Consider the following 19,870-nt stretch of genomic DNA (forward strand, 5'->3'; position numbering starts at 1 on the left):
ATCATGCTTAACAGCAACCCTTGTACCCCAGATAAGCCGGCACAGATGGGGAGTGTCCTCTGGCCCCTGTGTCTCAGAGGAGGGCAGGGTGATGGCCTTCCTTCCTCCCCTCCACCACCCCCACTGCCTGCACCCAAGCTTGGTCATGTGGAGAAGGCCTCCAAGGGGCAGAAGGACCAGACATGTCCAAGATGGCACCTGGTGGCATGGAGCCATGCAGGATTCCCTGAAGCCTGGGGGCCAGCAGGCTGTGCCCAGCCCCCAGAGGGATGTAGCAACCCGGGGAGGGTGCCCACACTCACCCAACACACATCCCAGATCTGCTGGGAGGGACCTGGCAGATGCTGGGGTGAGGGACAAATAGGGACACTTAAATTATTCATTAATATGCACAGTAGGGAAACAAACATTACATGTATGCACAGAAGCTTTCGCTCAAAAACTGTGAAGCTTTTCGGTCAGATAGGTGGGATTTCAGCTAAGAGGAAAGCAGAGGAAAGCGAAGGGGTATCACCCAGCAAGCAAATGCACCAGAATGAGAATTTAGCATGCAAAAGTAAAAAATAGCTGCTGCGTAGTTCGGAAATATAAAAATAGTTTGGCTGTTCCCTTCCCCTTTCCTTTCAATCATCACTCCTCTGCAGCCCCGGGGTTTGTTTGTGTGAGTTGCCATGGGGAGGCTGCGCCGCCAAGCCCTGCTGGGAAAGAGGCCTTCTGCTAACGAACCAACCCAGGGCTAACGGCTCGGTAACAACATTAACTCAGACTTTCTCCCTCTCCCTCTGAACATCTGACTCGGCGTATCTCGATGCAATAGAGCGTCGCCACACAGCCCCCCTCGTCACAAAGTATTTTCTGCCCTTTTAAAAGAGCCGCGATGGTTGGGGAGAAGGCATGGACACAACATCCATGACCTGCTGTTGCGTTACTCCCTGCAGCCAGCACCATCCGCCCCGTGAAGCCGCTGTCAGCACCACATTACCCCTCATGGGAGGAGAACATGCCCACGGCCATGCCTGACCCAGGTAGCCTGGAAAATACCCTGGGCCAAACTCTGCTGCTTCAGGCTGTGATTGCGCTGTTACCCCAGCCCCGCAGAGCCGGACCTGCCGGGGCAAAGCAGGACAGGGGAAGGGTGCCTGTCCCCCTCTGCAGCCCTCGGGGTGAGCTGGAGGTGCAGCACGGTGGCCAGCGTGCCCCATGGGCGCAGTGATGTGCCCACCCTGTAGGGCATGGCGTTCAGCGGGGAAGTGGTGGCACTTCCAGAGCTCATCACCCTTGCAGGAACACAAGCGTTTCTCGCGGATGCCTGATAACAGTGGTGACATGTATCTACAGGCAAGGGCTTGCAGCACCCACTTTACCACTCTGGCTCTATTCATAGGCGACTTGTAGAAAACATCAACCTCCTTTCCACGCTGCTTCTCCTCTGCCCTGCGCCCTCCCAAATGTTTGATGCCTCAGATCACTGGGTTACAGAGGTGGCAGCCTGCGCTGGTTCACCATTCACCTCTCTGGGTCTGCTGCCCGGTGCCACTGGTCAGCGGGGGCATACTTTATGGAGTGCCTGCAGTCCATCACCTCCTAATAAATGCATTTTGGCACCCCCCGTATTTGCGAGTTTAAACATTCCTGCCTGCAATAAACCTGTCTTGCTCGCCCCACAACTGTCTGAGCGCCGTATTTCCCTTTCCTGCAATGTTCAAATATACTGTTTGGCACCAAGAGGCTCCACATTTTTATAACACCTTCTATGTTTGCAGCACTGTGCAGACATTCATTGCCGTCTCCCAACACCCCTGCGAGGTCGGCGAGCAAATATTATTCCCTTTTCTCAGGTGGGAAGACCGAAACAAAGTGAAAGCGGCTTGTCTCGGACCACATGGCGAAGCCTCCTCAGACATACCAGGTAGCTCCCGAGCCTCCCTTTGCCTTTGCCGGGAGCACTGCATTTGCAGGCAGCCCACAGGCTTTCTCACACCTGGAGCCCATCCCTACGGCTGGCAGAGGCATCTGCTCCCCACGAGCTTGGCTGCCAGGGCTGAGTATGGTATGAGCAGAGCATGAGTAAGAAAGGTTTCCTGCTGGGGACTTGGGTTAGGGCTGCTTTTTAGCATCCACGACGCACAACGTGGAAACACCACGCTCTTGAGAGCAGCCCTGACCTTCTCTGCTGGCCAGGCTGCAAGCGCCAGAGCTTGGCTTTTTGAAAAAGGCGAGTGTGAAAAACGCAAGAGAGCTTTCCAGGGCTCGTGGGTGGTTTAGCTGCCATGTAGGCGCAGACAGTGAGCCTGAGCAACGGGGACGGGAGAAGGGATTTATAACTTCCTCATCTCCAGTCCTGTGCTTCTCCAGCCCTGCTTCAAGGCATGAGGTGGATCTAGTCCAAAAAGCCAGGTCTTTCATATTATTACACTGAATAGATGGGGTTTTGCGCGTTGAGTTGCCTGCCCATTTGAATCTTTAATTCTCATTGCTGTAAGGATCAGGTACCAGGTGACTCAATGCAACAAGAAGAAAGCCACAGCCGATGTCCCGCCTCTTCTTACACACTCACATTTATTTCTGAGCTCTGTGATCTCAATGCCGGAGCCTCAAGCACTAAGCATCACCGAGTATCGGCAGAGCTGTGCTGATAAGGAATGCCACCATCAAAGGCAAGCACAGCTTCAACAGCTGTAAAAGGAGTGCCTCTGACTTTCCCTAATGGCTCACAGGTGGGGGAAAAACGACAACAGTATTCTTTTTCTGTGGGGGTCAGCATTTATGCAAGCTGGCAAAAGACTAAGGCTTCTATTTCGGGCGAACCCCCTTGCTGCTGGGCTGGCACAGGTGAACAGAGCCGGGCTGGCACAAGGTGAGCCATCCAGCGGCACCGCAGCTCCGACGGCAGCACTGCCAATGTTTTCGAGTCCTGTCAGGCTCTGAACTCCGACCAGCTTACAGTTGGAAAGTCTGAACAAGTCGCACCTCAATGGCTTTCTAGGTTTTTTTTTCTCTTCACGTTAGTTTTGACTCAACAAACTAACTCACACCGAGTTCATTTTCAATTCAAAAGCTTAGTTTGGATGTATGTTCAAGGGACTTTTCTTTTTTAAGTGCCTAATGAGCAACAGTCACGCCCTTCCTCACATCGCTCCCCTGCAGCACCCACCCCTGGGTCAGACACAAGTTTTGGACGCGTTGCTGCGGCGTTGCCACAGCCCCATCCATTACAACAGAACGGGAGAAAGAGGGGGATGGACACAAGTGTATTAGAAAGTTTTTCAGGAGCATTTCAGGCATTTTGGTGGTTCAGCAAAAATTTGGTAGAGCGTATCTACACCAGCTACAAATTAACCTGCACTAGAGTTTAGTGTTTCAGATTCCAGGGCATATTATCTAGGCTAGGGCACTGTTTCAAGTTATTAGTTTTATAGCCTGCTTGTAACTACAGAGAGCAATTTAAATAATTACATCCTTGCCACAAAGAGCTTGAAAATCTAGCCGGCTGGGCGAGAGGCGAAAGGGAAGGTGTGACAACCCTGCTGGAAAAGCGATTAGTCGGGGAAGTGGGCCAGAAGCGGCTGGGAGACACTCTTGGTGGAAAGCTGCTCGGCGATCTTTGCCGAACGGGCACCTCACTTTGGCTGCGCTGCCAGCAGCCCCCCCAGATACCTCCCCACTGGTCCCACCAGCAGCCGGGCAGCCTCAGCATGGAACGGGCACGCTGAAGGTGCCGTCCATGCAGAAACACTTTTTCTCTGTAGGAAGCGTGCTCGGGGCTTGAAAAAAGGTTTTGAGTGCTCGGGTACGGCTCTGCCCGTCATGGGGAGGCTGAAGAAAGGGGCTTCCCCCACCAAGGACATGACTCCACAAGCATTAAGCTTGCTATGGAAAACTGGGCACATAAGCAAAAGCCAAAGATGTGGATTCAAGAAAAATGGAAACTACAAGGAGGACATTGAAAAAACCTGTGACAAATACTATCTAAGGTGGCACAGGGGAGGGCATCAGCCTCCCCCGGCAGCACCAGCTGTGCAGCACACAGAGGGAACCCTGGTGAGCCCCACCGCCCCTTCTCCTCCCTCTTGCCAGCCTCTCCAGCAGTGAACCACTCCTCTTCCACACCATTTGGTACAAAAAAAAAAGCATGGGGGAAGAGGGAGGGAGCCAGGCTGTAGCCAGCTCCCACAAGCGCCGGCCACCTGAGGAGCCACTGAGTAGGGAGGGTACCAGTAAATAATCCACGGAGAGGAGCTTTGTGGCTGCCTGGCCAGCCGTGCTGTCCCAGGACAGGAGAGCTTTCCTCGTCTCCTACAGTGGTAAGGATGGGTGGGAGCCACCCACCTGGCCAAGGTCACCTGCATTATGCCTCTGGGTACTGCCAGCACCGCATCTGCCAAGAGAAAAGCACTAGATCCATTCCGTGGAAATGATGAGGGTTTATACTACAAATCTCTGTTTAGGACAGCGTTAGTCATCTGCTGTGGGTGTGATTCAAGACCAAAGTTAGCTGACCAAATTCCCTATATAGTCAAGAAAGAGACCAAGAAAGACGGGGGTGTGATCCAAAGTGCCTACGTTACATGCCTGAAGTAAAACAGTGTCAATACTGCCATTGTATACAGAGCGGTATTTTAGTTTCTGGCTGTACTGAATTTCCTGTGGAATCTGTAAAAGTAAAGCAATCTTTTAATACTTCATCAAAGTGGTTTTCCTTTTTTCTGCCACCAGCAGGAGGTATAGTACATGTTTTTCTGGTATGCACTCACCACCAATAAACGCCACCATTTTGGCTATACTTACCAGGTGTTCTTGAAGGTTTCATGCAGACCAAATCCAAAAAACACCCCAGGAGCAGCATTTCTCTCCACCGTGTCCAAAGCAGGGCTGGCAAGGAGGGCTGCAGGGCAAATCACAAAGCAGAGTTTTGAAAAGGCATGGAAATCCAATGCAAATATACAGAAGTGAAAGAAATGGAGTGAGGACAGAGAAAAAAGCACAAGAGGCCTGTCAGGTCATCATGGTAAATTATGGGAATGAGGGAACACTTGGACAGTTACAATCACTGCACAGGTGAAGGGAGCAGGAGCCTGGGAGATAATGAGAGTTAGGATTAGTGAAACACAAATGCCAGAATAACAGAACCAAAAATATATCTGCAGTGACATGGGTCATTTACTGCCAGCTGCCGAGGAACTGCGTAAGAAAGAGTTACTATCTTTAGTTACCCATCGTCTGAGGAGGCAGAGAAAATGATGCAGTGATGCAGCAGAGCTGGCAAAGAGTAAACATCATAAAAAGTTCATCCATCAGGGAGGAAGGGGCAGGCCAGCTAGCCTAACACTAATATTGGCAAAATAACAAGCTATTCAATTTCTGAGCACTTCTAAGCTTATAAAGAGCAGAGCCAAAACTCTGCTGCCAGTTTTCTTATCAGATTTCCGAATTCCTTTGTTTCCTCCATCATCAATCATTTTGCATTCACATCGTGCTTCAGATGCTGGTTCTTCTTCCCTCCACATCACCATTAAGTGCCCTTCCCCCTAACTGAAGATGCTTGCATGTTTCTATCAAACAGTTTATCCAGTGACACTATGATTTTCTATCTTTGGAATAACCAACACGAAGTCTATTTCCATACACACTTTCATGATTCAAAGTGGAGCAATCTCCCAGTTAGCATCCATCAATTGTTCTTAAACAGTTTGCTGGGACTATTTGTTATTTGCAATTAAGTTTTGTTGGTCACATAAAGTTGTGTGCCATTGTTTCCATTTCCTGACTGGAGCACAAGGCGAGTCATTTCGGTGCTAATATTAACACAGCGTGATTTTCCATTTGCTTTTGCAAATACTCGGACCTGCAGCTTTGAAATAATCATTCTTTGAACCACCATGTTACAGTTTGGTTTGGTTGACGTAACGATCATGACAGGTGCATGCAAATGGATGGCAAGAACAGTTAAGCCAATTTCCTTAATTATATGCACAAATATGAGTGGATTTATGTTTTAATACACTTTATCCAGTTCTCCGTTACCATTGTTGGACTGTTTTCCTATATTTGTGTTCTCTTTCTTTCTTCAACTTCATTTCATGGCCATTTCCCTTTCTTCCCGTATTCATAATATCTCCTTTTCTATTAATTCTGCTACCTAGTGAGCTTTTCTCCTTCCTGAAATGACTTATCCTCGGCAACCCTTGAAGCAAATATTCTCTATTATTATTCTCTGTTATTACTTGAAATCTAATCTCCTCTTCAGCAAAGTTTGTTTGGGATGGATCTTACTTTTTCCTTGGGATTCAGTTTGCACGCTTTTTTGCGAATCATTTTAACGAGTTGTGAAGGACCTCAGCTGAAAATTCTAAAACAGGACAGCAGCCAGATTAATAAAAGCTGAGATTGCAAAGGGAGAAAACTATTATTAAAAGTAACACAGCAAACCTGTGACACTGTCCCTTCTGCTTTTGCATGGTTTGGACGCAGGGCAGAAGGGATGTCTGGTGTGTAACCAAATGACCCGTGCTGCCACCTGGGTGACCTCCGCACAGTCTGGCTGGCTCTTTCCCGTGGACCGGACGCCTGCCCTCGGTGTAGCAGTGACAGCCAAGCTGCTCTTTTGATGCCTCATAGCCCCCCGTCTGATGTGTCCGCATCTGAGATCACTTTGTCCTTTTCACAAGGGCCTGTCCTAAGGATAAGAGGGGCAACATTTCCTGCATGTTTTGTAGAAAAAAATTGCAGAGGCGAATCTGAAGAGTTAAACATTGCTGTAGAGGAAATATCTCTCTTTCTTAGGGGAAGAGGTGTGACTAGCAGAATGAATGTCCTTCAGATAAACGCCACTGTGAGGAGCTATCAACATGCACTGCCGTTTTTTTCCTGGCATGCCCCACCCCAGCAGAATTACATTTTCTGCCCATAGGACAAGTGAGAGCTTGCAGCATACCCTTCTTCATTCAAATGAGACACTCTCAAAATAAACTTTATGAGGCAAGCAAACCTCTGGCATGGCGCTATCAAAGGAGAAAGATCTGCACACACACCAGTAAAAAAATGCATTGTGAAATGTTCAATGTTGACATGCAACTAAAGGAACACACATCCACCAAATGGAAGGAAATAAAAATTAAATTACCCAGCAGTATTTACCTCCCTGTTCATTCAGCTGTGCTCCTACCCAATTTTCTACCAATTCATTTACAGTGAAACTCAATGCATATCTGTACTGCAACCAGCTCTAGTTATAGCTCCTTTCTGGATTTTAGAGCTTGGCAAGATAGATGTATTAAAATAATAGTCTGGTTTAAGCACAGTTTTCATACCCTTACTGTCACAGTCACATTGAAATAGTGTCTGGGGATACAACATTATCTCTTTATATCTTTTATTATCTCTTATTATGGCAAACTCAACACAGAGAAATATATAGTGGACCTAATAATAGAAATCAGGAACTTGAGGCAGCAATGCAAATCCCCGATCTGAGTAATAAAATAGCCACTTAGAAGACGCAAATTTGCCTTTTACTCCTTCAGGCAGGCAGTTGGCCCATGACTGGGGACCCAGGCCAGGCCTCACAGGCCTGCGCCGAAATTTCCAGTTCAACCACAGCTTCCTGCATGACCTTACTCCAGTCACTGAATCAATCCTGTAGATCTGTTTACAGTTGGTAGAAGGAGAATGCATGCTTTCCCTATCAGAGGGTGATTATGAAGGTAAAATCCCTTAATCGCTGTAAGGAATGAGAAGTTTTGAGGGCTCTGGCAACCTCTCGCTGGATTTTAAACGCTGATTTCACTACTGCATCTGCAGGCGCAGCTTAGACCAAGAGGCTTGCGGTCAGGCAGAGCCTTCTGTGTCAGGGCATGGTAAGATGCACTGTTTTGGTTGGAGCTGCTGTGGGTTTAGAGGTGACTGTACTCCCCAGCTGCTTGCCATCATTTTCAAATCCGGGTGGTTGTGCCTATGTAGCCATCGGGCTGAAGGAGAGCGGCCCATAGAGCCACAGCTTTAAAATTAACAGTTTAATGATTAGTTAAACTGTTGCGCCATCTATGTTTAGACAGATCCTGTGTTAATAATGCGCTCAATCATCCCTGACATGCCACAACGACATACCTCCCACCGAAGTTCGAGTTCTTGGCCACAGGTGTCCCTGCACCACAACCTCCAGCAGCATGGGGGTGGGGAGATAATGCCCGTGGGGGGGCATCCTCCTTTCGCTTTGGTTGTGTAAATGCTTGGGTCAGCAAACTTGCAAGTCTCATTGACACTGTGATTTCTGTTCATTCGCCAGGACCAACATCAGGGAAGGTCCATGAGGGTCTCCACGCTGGGACATCTGCAAGAGAGTAACAACACAGCTTGGTCAATGAAGGTAAAGCTCACGGTAAAAGACCAAGGGAGCTCTGGCTACAGCTAGCAGGAGAATCGGATCATCTTTCCTCAAAAACAAGAGACCCAAATGCATTTTTTTCTCAAACCACTACACTTCTCACCACTTGCTTTTTAAAGTACTGTGTTTTCACATTTGCTTTTCTAGAGTGCCAAGCGTTGTAAGGTCAGGTGTCCCTATTTTGGAAGTCCAGTTTTTTCCTTACTGCCCCCTCTGCATTGTCCTTCTCACAGCTGAACTAATGTCACTGCAGTAAAGCCTTGTCGAAGATAAAGGAATCGCTGCCACAGCACTGCTATGGGCAGAGGTACACGCTGTCCTTCCAAACAGATGACTGGGGAGGCGGGAAAGGGTTTCAGTAGAAGCATTTTGGATATCTCCTTCTTAGGAAAGCTTGCCACTGGGTCTTCATCCTAAAAAAGAGGTGATTCGGGTCATGCTACCTGTCAAAGCCTCATTTTAAATGTGCACAGAGTCTCTTACAGTCATACACCACCCAAATGCCAAGGCAACCATTTGCAAACACAGTTGCTGCATTTGCACTCAGCAGAGTGGCTCCTTGTCTCAGGCAAGCCAAGGGTTCTGCAAACACCCACAAGTGCTTGTAAACACCGTGCACGCAACTAGCTACCATTTTGCCCTCAAATTAGCAGGCTGAGCGTGAACCTGGCTCTGAATTCAGCGATTCATTTGCTTTGCCTCTGATGCTGTGCCTTCAGCACTCAACCCTTCACCTTGCATACCCTGCAGTGACACCAGAGCATTCTCAAGAGTAGTTACAAAAAGGAGAACAAAATGTAAAACAAATCAGCTTCAGTGTGCTGTTACAAAGCAGCCTATTTTCCAACTGGTGTCCAACATAGGCACCTCTTAGAAGAGCAGATAAGGGCCAGCTGAACCAGCCACCCTTCACTCCCTTCCTCCAAGAAGAGCTCTCCACTGCCCTGACCCACTCTCCCGTCAAATCCTTGTCTTGATTCCCAGCCACTTTTGCAACCAGCTTGATCCCACTACTTCTCCTTCCTTCTCTGTTTCCCAACGGTTCGGAGAGCCACGTAGACAAAGGAAGACCTACTCCCAGATCTTAGCAGTGTCTCTGTTTTACATGCAACAGCCTCTGGATAAAATACTGAGGAAATGTGGGGTCAGACCACATGCGAGCAGAAGTCACAATGGCTCCCACGCAGGGCACTGCCCCACTCCTCAGGCCCCATGAATGGTGCACACAAGGCGCCTCCAGGCTGAGGCAGAAGCCAAACTGATGTTTTCAAGACCACAGCTTCAAACTTAGTCCTTAAAATGGATCTGGGCTTGTCCTTGTACTTACCTCTCAGCTTTATAGGCTGTCGGCAAAGCAATGGTCCTGAAGTTGAGAGCTCAAGTTGTAAACAAGGCAGATTTTCCAAGGGAGTTTCCCAAAGGTCCAAAAAGCGGTGAGATATCCAACCCTCGGTGGCTTTCAGCCCTGCCCATTACTCAAATGTGGTGCATTTCAAAGCATATTTGAATGAAGACTATCGCCCTGGAAAGGTACTAAGTTGTTAATTATTTGACGTTGGTTGCAGAGAGCAGGGCGAGTTTGCAATCCATTAATAACTGCAGAATCACTCAGCAGCAACACATCCAAGGGAGCCTGGGAGATATATGAGCTGTTTATGAAAACTATTTTATTGTGAAATGTGTTAAAGGCATCTTTTAAACTGCCCCTCCTTGGCAGGTTTTATTAGCAATTCATTTCTGTCACACCTCAGGTCAAGCCACTGTAGATCTTGCAGCAATTTTTTTTTAACATTTTTATTTAATTGGTGTCTCGAAGATTGTTTTGAATCCTGTGTGTGCCCTGTGAGCAGCTGTCTGGGTCCTCTTCCAAGTTGGCCTCCACAGTGAAGCATGCAACTTAACTGTGTTTCACTTCGTGTGACTGCCATTACTAAAGGACCACTGCCACACACTGGCAAACTTTGAAATATGTATTTTCCTAAAGCCCCGCTGACAGGTTTTTCTATCCATTATCTCTGCTTCCCAAAGTATTTGTGTGGAAACAAATCTTTTCTCTTTTCTTAACCAGATTTATCCTTCTGTCCAATTAAATTGGAGGTGCTGCACAATGTACTCCGCAGGTGACATCAAGAGACATCATCACAAAAGCTGCTGGTGTGTCATTATGGGAGGACTGGCAGGGCCAGCAGGAGGAAAGGGCTGGCCACAGCACTACAAACAGCAATACTCTTCCAACAAATCAGCAATTACCAGGAAAGTCATCGGGGGAATGCTGCGACTGTGGTGGGGCTCAGCTTTGACTTTCTGAAGGTCTCTGGGTGAGCAGGTGAGGGTCTTTCGTGTCCCATCAGCTGGTGGCACCCCATCCTGGTGCCAAATCACAAGGACGGTCCCAGTTCAAGGGTTGCTTGCTACAGAAATCTCCCGCAGGCTTTCAGCGCTGTCTCTGCACGACAATTTCTGGGAACATGATTAAATTTGTCTTAAAGAAGGAGATGCTTACACAGGTTGGCAAGAAAAACATCACTCAGGCTTCAGGTTCAGCTTGTGCTGACACTTCTTAGGGATTAGGGAAGGCCAAATCCTGCAGTGATTACTGGGATGGATGGGACTGTGGTTTCTCTTCAGCATCTCAGCTCCATCATTGTGTTCTTCCTCTGGCCGGCCATTATCGGTGACATTGTGGTCTAAAAAACACACCTGAAAGAATAATTTTGTTCTTTTACCAGCTTTGGCAAATGGCTTACAGTCATGATTACAGAAGTTTGTTTTGATTGCTTTTGATACCCTGGGGTGTCGTATTTACATGTGACTATTTTGCTTTATCACTTTTCTAGCTAGACTTTTTTCTTGCCTGAAACTAATGTTCAGGACCTTTTGTCTTGCTTGTAAGAGTTCCTCAGAGCTGCCTGCTGGGTGCCATGGTCTGCAGTAAAAGCTTGGCAAAAACCCAGTGGAAGTGAACAGGACTGCAATGGACTTTAGATCTGTTTTGAAATTTGTCACTTTGACATCTACTTTAAAACATTTTCAGGTGTATTCTGTAGTAGCCCGGGAATTATTTTTCTTCTCCTCAGGTGGTCTCTTTGAGGCTGGTGCTACTTCTTCACCCTGCTTGGGAGACACTTCACCTGATTTTTAAAAGAATTTACTAGCTACAGTGCTTCATTTCTCTGCGAACAGTGATCAAAAAGCACTGCTTAAAGCAGTGCCCAACATCTGATTAAACTGCCTCTCAGGTGCAAAACATTTATTCTTCTGTAGCAGTACGTCAGCAACTGTTCAAGGCCATTACCGATGAAGAGGAAAGCTGATGGGAAGAGCAGTTTCAGAAGGTGTTACTACACCCCGACAATTCCAGCCTAGCTGAGTCAGAGGCAGAGACCCCTCATGCCTCTGTGTCCTCCTGATTCAGTACAAGATAGACCAAATTGCGAATAGAATGAGCTCCTAAAAAAAAGCTAGGGGGTAATTTTTCTAATTAATCGTTCCTAAAGCTTTGCAACAGTGAAAATTTATTTCATTTGACTAAAAAGTTGGTGCTACCAGCATCACTCCAGCCGCCTTCTCTTTTCTGTTTCTCAAGCCAAACCCTTCAGCTATGCCGACTTGCAACTTACCTGCCACAAGTCTTTCATAAACACATCCCAAAAACTGATGCTGAGAGACATGTTTTTTAAGCTAAACAGTCACATGAAACTTTTGCCTAATAATTGTGGTCAGTTATAGCTGCTGTGATTTTGTTGCTGTTGTTGTTACAACATTTTTATGACAGCAAAAGCCTTAATATAGAATCGACCCTTCGAGCATACACAAGGTTTGCTTTTGTATGTCTTGTATTGCTCACCATGCCTGCAACATACACTGGCAAAGCATTTTTGCCTGTGTGCGCTGCCTGCAACCAGAGGGCTGGCCAAGGTAGTTACTCTGGCAGAACTTTTACTTCTAAATGATGCCCAAACCCCTCAGCTCCATAATCGCGTGGGGGAGCCAGCAGAGCTCAGGTGCCTCAGCTCTGCGGTTGGGTGCTTCAGAAAAAAGGAGCAGATTGGGGGCTTGTTTTCCCCTCTGCATTTAGTAATTTCGAGCGGATACTCAATATCTGCAGCACGTATAAAAGACAAACAGCACTCCTCTGCTGTAGACTGTAGTTTTTCCTGCTTGATTTTTCCCTTTTTTTTTGCAAAGGTGGAAAGCAGCAGGTTCATATTATCTGAAATGCCTAGCCGACAGGGTTTGTTGTAGCAAGCGTCAGACACTCACTGTAGTTCTTTCAAAGGAGAGACACCTGCATGCTTTTTTGCTACGTCTTGTTTGTGCCATGATTTCTAGTTCCCCCTCCTTTTGTACTGAGGGACTGTATTCCTTATTTCTTTTTAGAATCATTTTAGTAGAAAGATTTTTCTTTCATTTTTCACCAGTTTGTGGTAATAGGTGACTGCGTAACAGGTTGCTTAATAATTAATTAGAGCTGCGTAGTAATTTAAGTAGACAATATATGGCAAGTCCATTTATCTTAGAAATCCCTTTAATCTCAAAAGCCAACAGATCAGCGAGCAGTTTGTCATGGAGCATCAACGTGATGGGACCTGATTTCCTGCGGTAGCACAGACTGCATTTAGAGCAGTCGGGAAGCCAATGGGAGATATGCATAAAGACCCAAAAGGCTTTAGATCCCAAAACACTCTTAGACCAAGCCCAAGCTGCCTGACCTGTCACACACATCCTGGTCGCAGAAACACCTTTTTTCCTGTGACATCAGTACAGTTTTCTTGGCAGCATCACTTTTGTGCTCAGCTTGATGAACTCCACCTGCCGCGGCTATGTATAGCTGAACATCCTTCTCCTCGCTCTTCTTGCTCGCTACCCTTGACGCATCGCGGGAGCGCGTAGGCACAGCTCTCCGAACAGCCGTGGGTGTCAGCTTCCCTCAATAACCACGCCACGTGGCAGGAATAATCTCCTGCTTGTCTTCACATGTGAAGAGCCGATCTCCTTAGGTGCTTCGCGGTATGTACATTACTAACACAGCCCAGCTTTCACTGGCTTGGGTTAATTGTACAACCCTTGGTGCAAGAGCCCTCTGCCCCGGTGTCACCTACCCAGCCAGCTGCACAGGGTGAGAGGGGAGATGGTTGCATCCTACCCAGCCTGTGCAGTTTTCCCATGTCCTGTGTGTTAACCTGAAGCTGCTTCCCCTGTTCCAGCTCTTCTTTAACACCTTCACCTCTCTCCCCATTTCACTGCATTTCACTGTGGGATTTCTTGTTTTGTCCTTGAAAGCATCTGAAATCACTTATCAGAGGAAGGTGCTGGAATAAGTGTTCTGACCTGGCAGGTCCTATTGCAACATTATTATTGAACTTAGCAGGCAGTAAATCCTGCCTCAGTTCTGCGCTCTGCCTCTGCTGTCCGCTTGCCTGCTGTGATAATTTCTAGTCCTTTTTGTAGTTTCATCCTTTTTGCAGCATCCACTTTTCCCGCAAAGCTCAGAAACCCTCCTGTCTGTCTGTGCAGAAGACACTAAAATGCCAAATCACAAATTGTTGTTACGTGTTATGCTAGGACCATCCTTGGCATTTCCTGAGGCATTTCTATGTCTGGCTTTTAATTTAGTATACTGAAAGCTGCTTGAAGCAGAAAGCACTTTTGCCCTCATTTCTTACCCTGGCACCCAACGCAGCACAAGCCATCGTGTACCCATGAGGGGCCGTGCGTGGTGGCAGCAGGATTTCTCACCCCCTTGTTTTGCAGCATGTGGCTCTCCATACCCTGCTCTCCCCACCAGTGCTACCCAGCAGGCAGACGTGAGCCTCAAACTTCATTCAGAGAGACCCCCTGTCTGCCCAAGGGAGATGGTATTTCCATAAAACTCTTCTTTGGAAGGGGCTTCTTTCTGTAGTACTTTTTAAATTTTGATGCTTTGCAACACGATGCAGTTTCCTGGAGGGCAACATGACCGTGGGTCCACCTTTCATCCCGACGTGCCGTTGTGCAACGTTTGGAGGAGTCTCCTGCTTTTATTAGTCTGCTCTTCATAACTCATCTGCAAAAGAGAGCTCTGCACAGCCAAACTCAACAGAAAGCATTCTCCTGGGGAAACAGAAATATTCTCCGGGCTTTGTGTATATTTACAGCAGGCAGATGAAATGCATAAATTAAAAGGACAGGTAGAGACTCTGAAGAGTTTGAGCCAGCCAGGGTACTCACACACTGCCTACATTTATTAAGGATAGGGTTTTTTTTCACAGGGAGCAATACTGTTTCATGTCTGACTTTCACAGTTGTGGTAAAATACCCGGTGGCGTTTGAAGGCGGTGGGACCACTGTGAAACCCCTCGTTTTGAGTGGTTCCCTGGTAGGAGACCCTGGCACTGGGAGATGGCAGAGAGGGAATCCTGGAACAGACCGAGAGCTGAAAGAAAGCGCAGCTAAACATCACAAGATTTAAGTGCTGTGAAGAGGGAGTTTGTCTCCAAAAGAGTCATGCACCCCTTTATCCGAAGGACACAGGGTTGGAGGTGGTGGGGTTGTTCGGGGTTTTCACCCTCTTTTCCCAGCACAAAGGTACTTTCTGCCTACAGGTGCCCCCAATGAGCACCGTGGGCTGCAGGCTGGAGGCTGATCAATAAATAAAAAATGCCTGTCAATACTGTCGCTCGCCCCTCGCCACGGCAGGCTGGTGAGAGCTTGCCCGAGCAGCTGAGGTCCCAGTGCCAGGAGCCAGCCGTGCTTCCACACGCAGCTCGCGGGTGAAATGGAAACCAGACGGGAACCTCTCCAGCCCCACTGGGCTCGCCTTCCACCCGGTCTGCAATTAATTAAGACTGAAGGGGAGGTTTTGAATAACCCCTTTGTGGAACAAAATACACGCAGTCAAAACCCAGCTGACAAACACAACAAAACTGACTTCATGGTTTCTTATGAGAAAACCATTAATGCCTAGAGAAATGAAGAAACACTTTGTTCAAGTCACTGGTGTGAATGCAGCATATTCAGATTACAAAGCAGTCCTGCCCTGCTATAATAAATATCATATAGCTTTATCCATGGGTAACCAGGTACGTAAAAGCCAGGAATAACACATTAGGTTTAAAGTTAGCGCACAGTACCCACTATTACATTTTCTCGGGGTTCAGTCACATCGAGAGTCAGCGCTTCAACAGCAGCCGATGCCTCCGACGCAGCAAGCACCGACGGGGCGGTCACCCGATCACCACCACCACCGCTCTGGCTTTGCTTTTGGCTCTTTGTCCATGCCCTCCTCCTGTGGCAGCACGCAGGGGGCAGGGGGCTGCGTGCTAAAAGGTTTAATAAAGAAAGATCTCCTTTACCTCGGCGGTGTGTCTCCTTCTTTTCCACGGTGGCATACATTAGAGCCTGCTGACGAACAGCGGCAGGTTGCTCGAACAGTCAGGCAGGAAGAAGCAGGGAAAAAAGATTGTATTCGGGGAAAACATTTACAGTCTCCAGACCTTAGTCAGGGTGAAGTTTAATGGCGTGTGTTATGCGGCAGGTCAGAGCAAAGGCTTAACAGGCTCCTCTCCCTGTACAGGCTGTGAAAGCGGTACTCACCCCCTGTTTTACCACCAGCACCCAAAAGCATCTCAGAGGTGTCCAAGCCTGTCTTGTTTCCTACCACGGATGCCTCTTGCAAAGGCTCTGTGCGAAGGCTGGTTAGCCACTCTCCATGACGCTTGTGAATCCACTACTCAGGGCCAACCGTGAGATGGGGAGTGTCAGTCCATGAAACACAGACCCAGCAGGTCCTGGTCTGGTCTCATGTCATGTTCTCCCTTTAGGCATTAGCACCTGAAGACCCCGAAGTTAGCAAGCATCTTCCTGTCTGCACCAACCCCTCAGCTCTGTCTGGAGGCTCCTGTCCTAACCTGCAGGTGAGAGACCTGGAGATAAGACTGCAAAACTCACCAATCTTTGAAGACTAATCCAAACTGGAAACCCAAGCCCCTTGTTGGAAAAGGTGGCCACCATGCCAAATCAGTGTTTCAGGCACAAATCTAGATAATTTTTGGTAATACCATTGTTAACATCCACAAACACAGTAATTTTTAAGCTTATGTCATAGTCCTAAAATGAAATAAATTCAGATCAACAAACGGTATTTTCATTAGGTTCTCAGAAAATCAGCACAACACCTTATTGTCTCCCTAGTTTGGCAGCAGTTATAATTGACTGCCCATGTTTGTCTCCATCATTCTGAAGACTTTCACGCATCAAGCATGGCAGGCGGGATAACAAATAATTGTTTTACCTCCAGAACACGAAAAGAACCCACTGCAAGACAAATGAGAAAAACCTGCTTCTGCACCTTTGCCAGCCCTCAGAAACCTGAAAGATTCAGCTTGCTGAGTTGGTAAGTGTGCAAATTCAAGAACAGTTTCTATGGGCTGTATTCCAAAGTATTTAGCCACTCCATAACACGCACTCTTTACAGACTTATGATCTGGAGCGACGGCTAACCTTTTACAGTCGTTAGTCAATAATTTCAAACACAAAGTTTGTCCTGCCTCTTCACTTTGTCCTGTCATGTTACAAGACTAACTGTTCTCTTCAGGCTCATGGACAATGAGATGATTTCAACATCCTCTGGGTAAGCAAGATGTGCTGAAAGCAACCACAACCATACGCCGTAAGCCTTCCAGTCACAAGAAACTGGCTCAACATCTCATACTTGACCCACTGAGATCAAGAGACCATGTCACAACTGTCATTGGCTCTGTGGTTTGGTATTCACCTGTCCACAGGGCTTCTTCATCTTTTCTAACGCATGCACAGAGCTCTTCCCTCCACACCTGGTAAGAGGTGTCTCCTTCCTCCCTCTTCCTCATTTCAAATGTGTGATCCTAAAGGTTATGGCTTATAAGCAAGCTCGTGTCAGGTCCTCCATTAGGTGTTGTAGGGACAAGGATCTTTATGTGCACTCCCTGGTCTCAAAACCAGCCAGAACTACTAATATCAGCCTTGCTTGATCAACCACCTTTGGATTTTCAATGCTAATCTCTCCTGGCCTCTCTGACTTTTCTCTTGAGACATCACGTCAGTTTGATCTAAAAAGATGGCCTGGACAGAACAGATTGGGATCACTGTGGAGAACTGAAAGACCTTTTCCCTCCCCACAATCACGGCAAAATTAGCTGGTACACAGGGGGCCTTGAAAGATTTCTCACTACAAGCCCGTCATGACTTTAGATATACAGAAATGTTAGAGATTAAGTCAAGCTTTATCTGAAGATGAGACCTTAACTTGAAAGGGAGCACTGAAAAGCTGGATGGGTTAATTACCTGGACAGAAAATAACATTTCCTAAGGAATGCAGACACCCATGGTTTCCACTCGTGTCCTCTCCCTAATGCAGGCTTGGTCTTTAGGTCCTTTAACATGTATGGTTACACCTGCCACTCGTGGGTTAGCTGGCACTGTGGCAGGGCCGTTATTCCTCCTGTAACTATGCAAGACACTTTATTTCAGTGACTTGCCTCTTCAAGCACTTTGTCAAATTGCAATTAACTTAATGTGCAAATTTCCTTCTACTAAGGTTTCTCTCATTTCTTCATAACTCGCCACAGCTCCAGTCAGTGCTCTACTTCCTCCTGGTAACTTTGGGTCTGAGTTTCACACTGTGACTTTCTGTTTTCAACCCAGGATAAGCAACCCCTTCTTCCAGTTCAGCTACTTCTTCAGGCTCTTCAGGAAATACTAAGGAACAGGTTGCTTCTTCACACCCCACTTTTTGACCAAACCACAGGCTTTTTCTCAAAAAGCAACCTCAACACCACAGCAGCTGTCTCCTCCCTGGCCTGACCCCAGCTCCTTTGGGCAGATCATCACATCATCCTCTATTATAACCCGCCGAATGCATGGACCTACTCAGCCTTTTACCTCGTGCTGTAATTTCTTGTGTATAGCGTGAGTCAACAGGACACATGCAGCCCTGACAAAGACCAAAGAACCTGCCACATTTACACACTCAAAAAAGTTTCTGAATAGATCTTCTTCCAGCTGGACCACATGTTTGACGATCTTCACAAGATAAGCCAAAAGTGATATTTCTGGCTAAGGTTTCCAAAAGATACCTGCACATAAAATTTCTCATCAAGCCCTCTTCAACACAACAGAAAGGATAAGTTGTGTCTGCTCTGCTCAAACTTCACAGGGGAGAATTTCCCTTTTGCCAAGAGAGACCAGCACTGAGGATTTTGCTTAAAGAAACAGATGGGCAGAACTAGGAACAGATGGGGAGAAGGGGGTACAACTGGAAATTAAACCTCAAGATTAATTATGTCCTCCAGTAACTATACTCACAGTCATTTGGACTTTTGTCTATCATAGATTTGTTAAAAGAACAACCACTTCATTATGAAGACAATAAAAATGTCTGTTCAAAAGTAAACGTCTGTTGTTCCATTGAAGGGAGCATTTCCTTCTACAGCTCACTGTCCCCATGAATCAGGAGAATGAAAACAGGAAGGAAAGGGAAGAATCTAATAAAAACGTGACAGGTAGAAAAAGAGGGGAGAAAAATAAAGAGCTCTTCAACTGAAAAACCTATTGTTAAGACACAGTATCCTTTACAAAAAATTAATAGTTTTACTCTGATCAATCATTATGCATAGGCAGCTGTTGGAGACTGACCCGGGACAAAACCAGACTGTAACCTAATCACTTAATGGAGAAAAATGGTGGATAAGGACTATTTTTTAAAGTCACTGTTTTTGAGGTGATCAGCATAAGATGCTTTAACGAAATCACTCTCAGAAAGCAAAAAGGTGATTAGAAGTTGCCAAAAATCAGGAGCTCCTCTAGAGTCTCAAACACAATATCATTTGCAATGAGTATTAGTACATGGGTTTATTGAGGCCATTGCGACAGGAAAAGTTTTAGTCAACAGCTTGTTTCTTCTCTGTGTCATGTTCTTCCTTCACTGTTTTTTTTTTTTTTAAACACAAGCCCACACATTGATTTTGTCCAAAGTACTACCAATAGCACATAAATATAGTTTACATTTCTATAAATGGAACAGTTTATTACAGCAATTTCTGCGTGATTGTTGCTCTGCGCAAGAATGTTTTCAATGTCAAAGCTAGAAGGCTGCTGAAGTCCTGCTTGAAAGCATTTTCTATTGTCCATGGAGTATAAAAAGAAAAAGCCCACGTTTCTTAGCTTTTTAACGATTTGATAGAGTACTGAAGCTTCGGTTTGAAGGCACAACAAAGTAGGATGACTCTGCTCATTTGAAGCCATGTGAAAGGGTGGGGTTGTTAAAGAAAGAGCTCCTGAAACCTCTGCATGAAAGAGATTAACAAGGTCATGAAAGGGTCCAGTTGCCCGTGCCAGGTCAATCTTCCGGACTGGAGGCTCTGCATTGTACAAAGTGCCCATCCAGGGATGGCATTCACTCACCAGATGTTTCATCTTGGATTAATTTTGGATGGCTGTAACAAACTCCTCTGCAACCTCTAGCAGTCT

The sequence above is a fragment of the Charadrius vociferus genome, unplaced genomic scaffold, assembly GCF_000708025.1.
Source record: "Charadrius vociferus isolate BGI_N301 unplaced genomic scaffold, ASM70802v2 scaffold298, whole genome shotgun sequence".
Lineage (NCBI taxonomy): Eukaryota > Metazoa > Chordata > Aves > Charadriiformes > Charadriidae > Charadrius > Charadrius vociferus.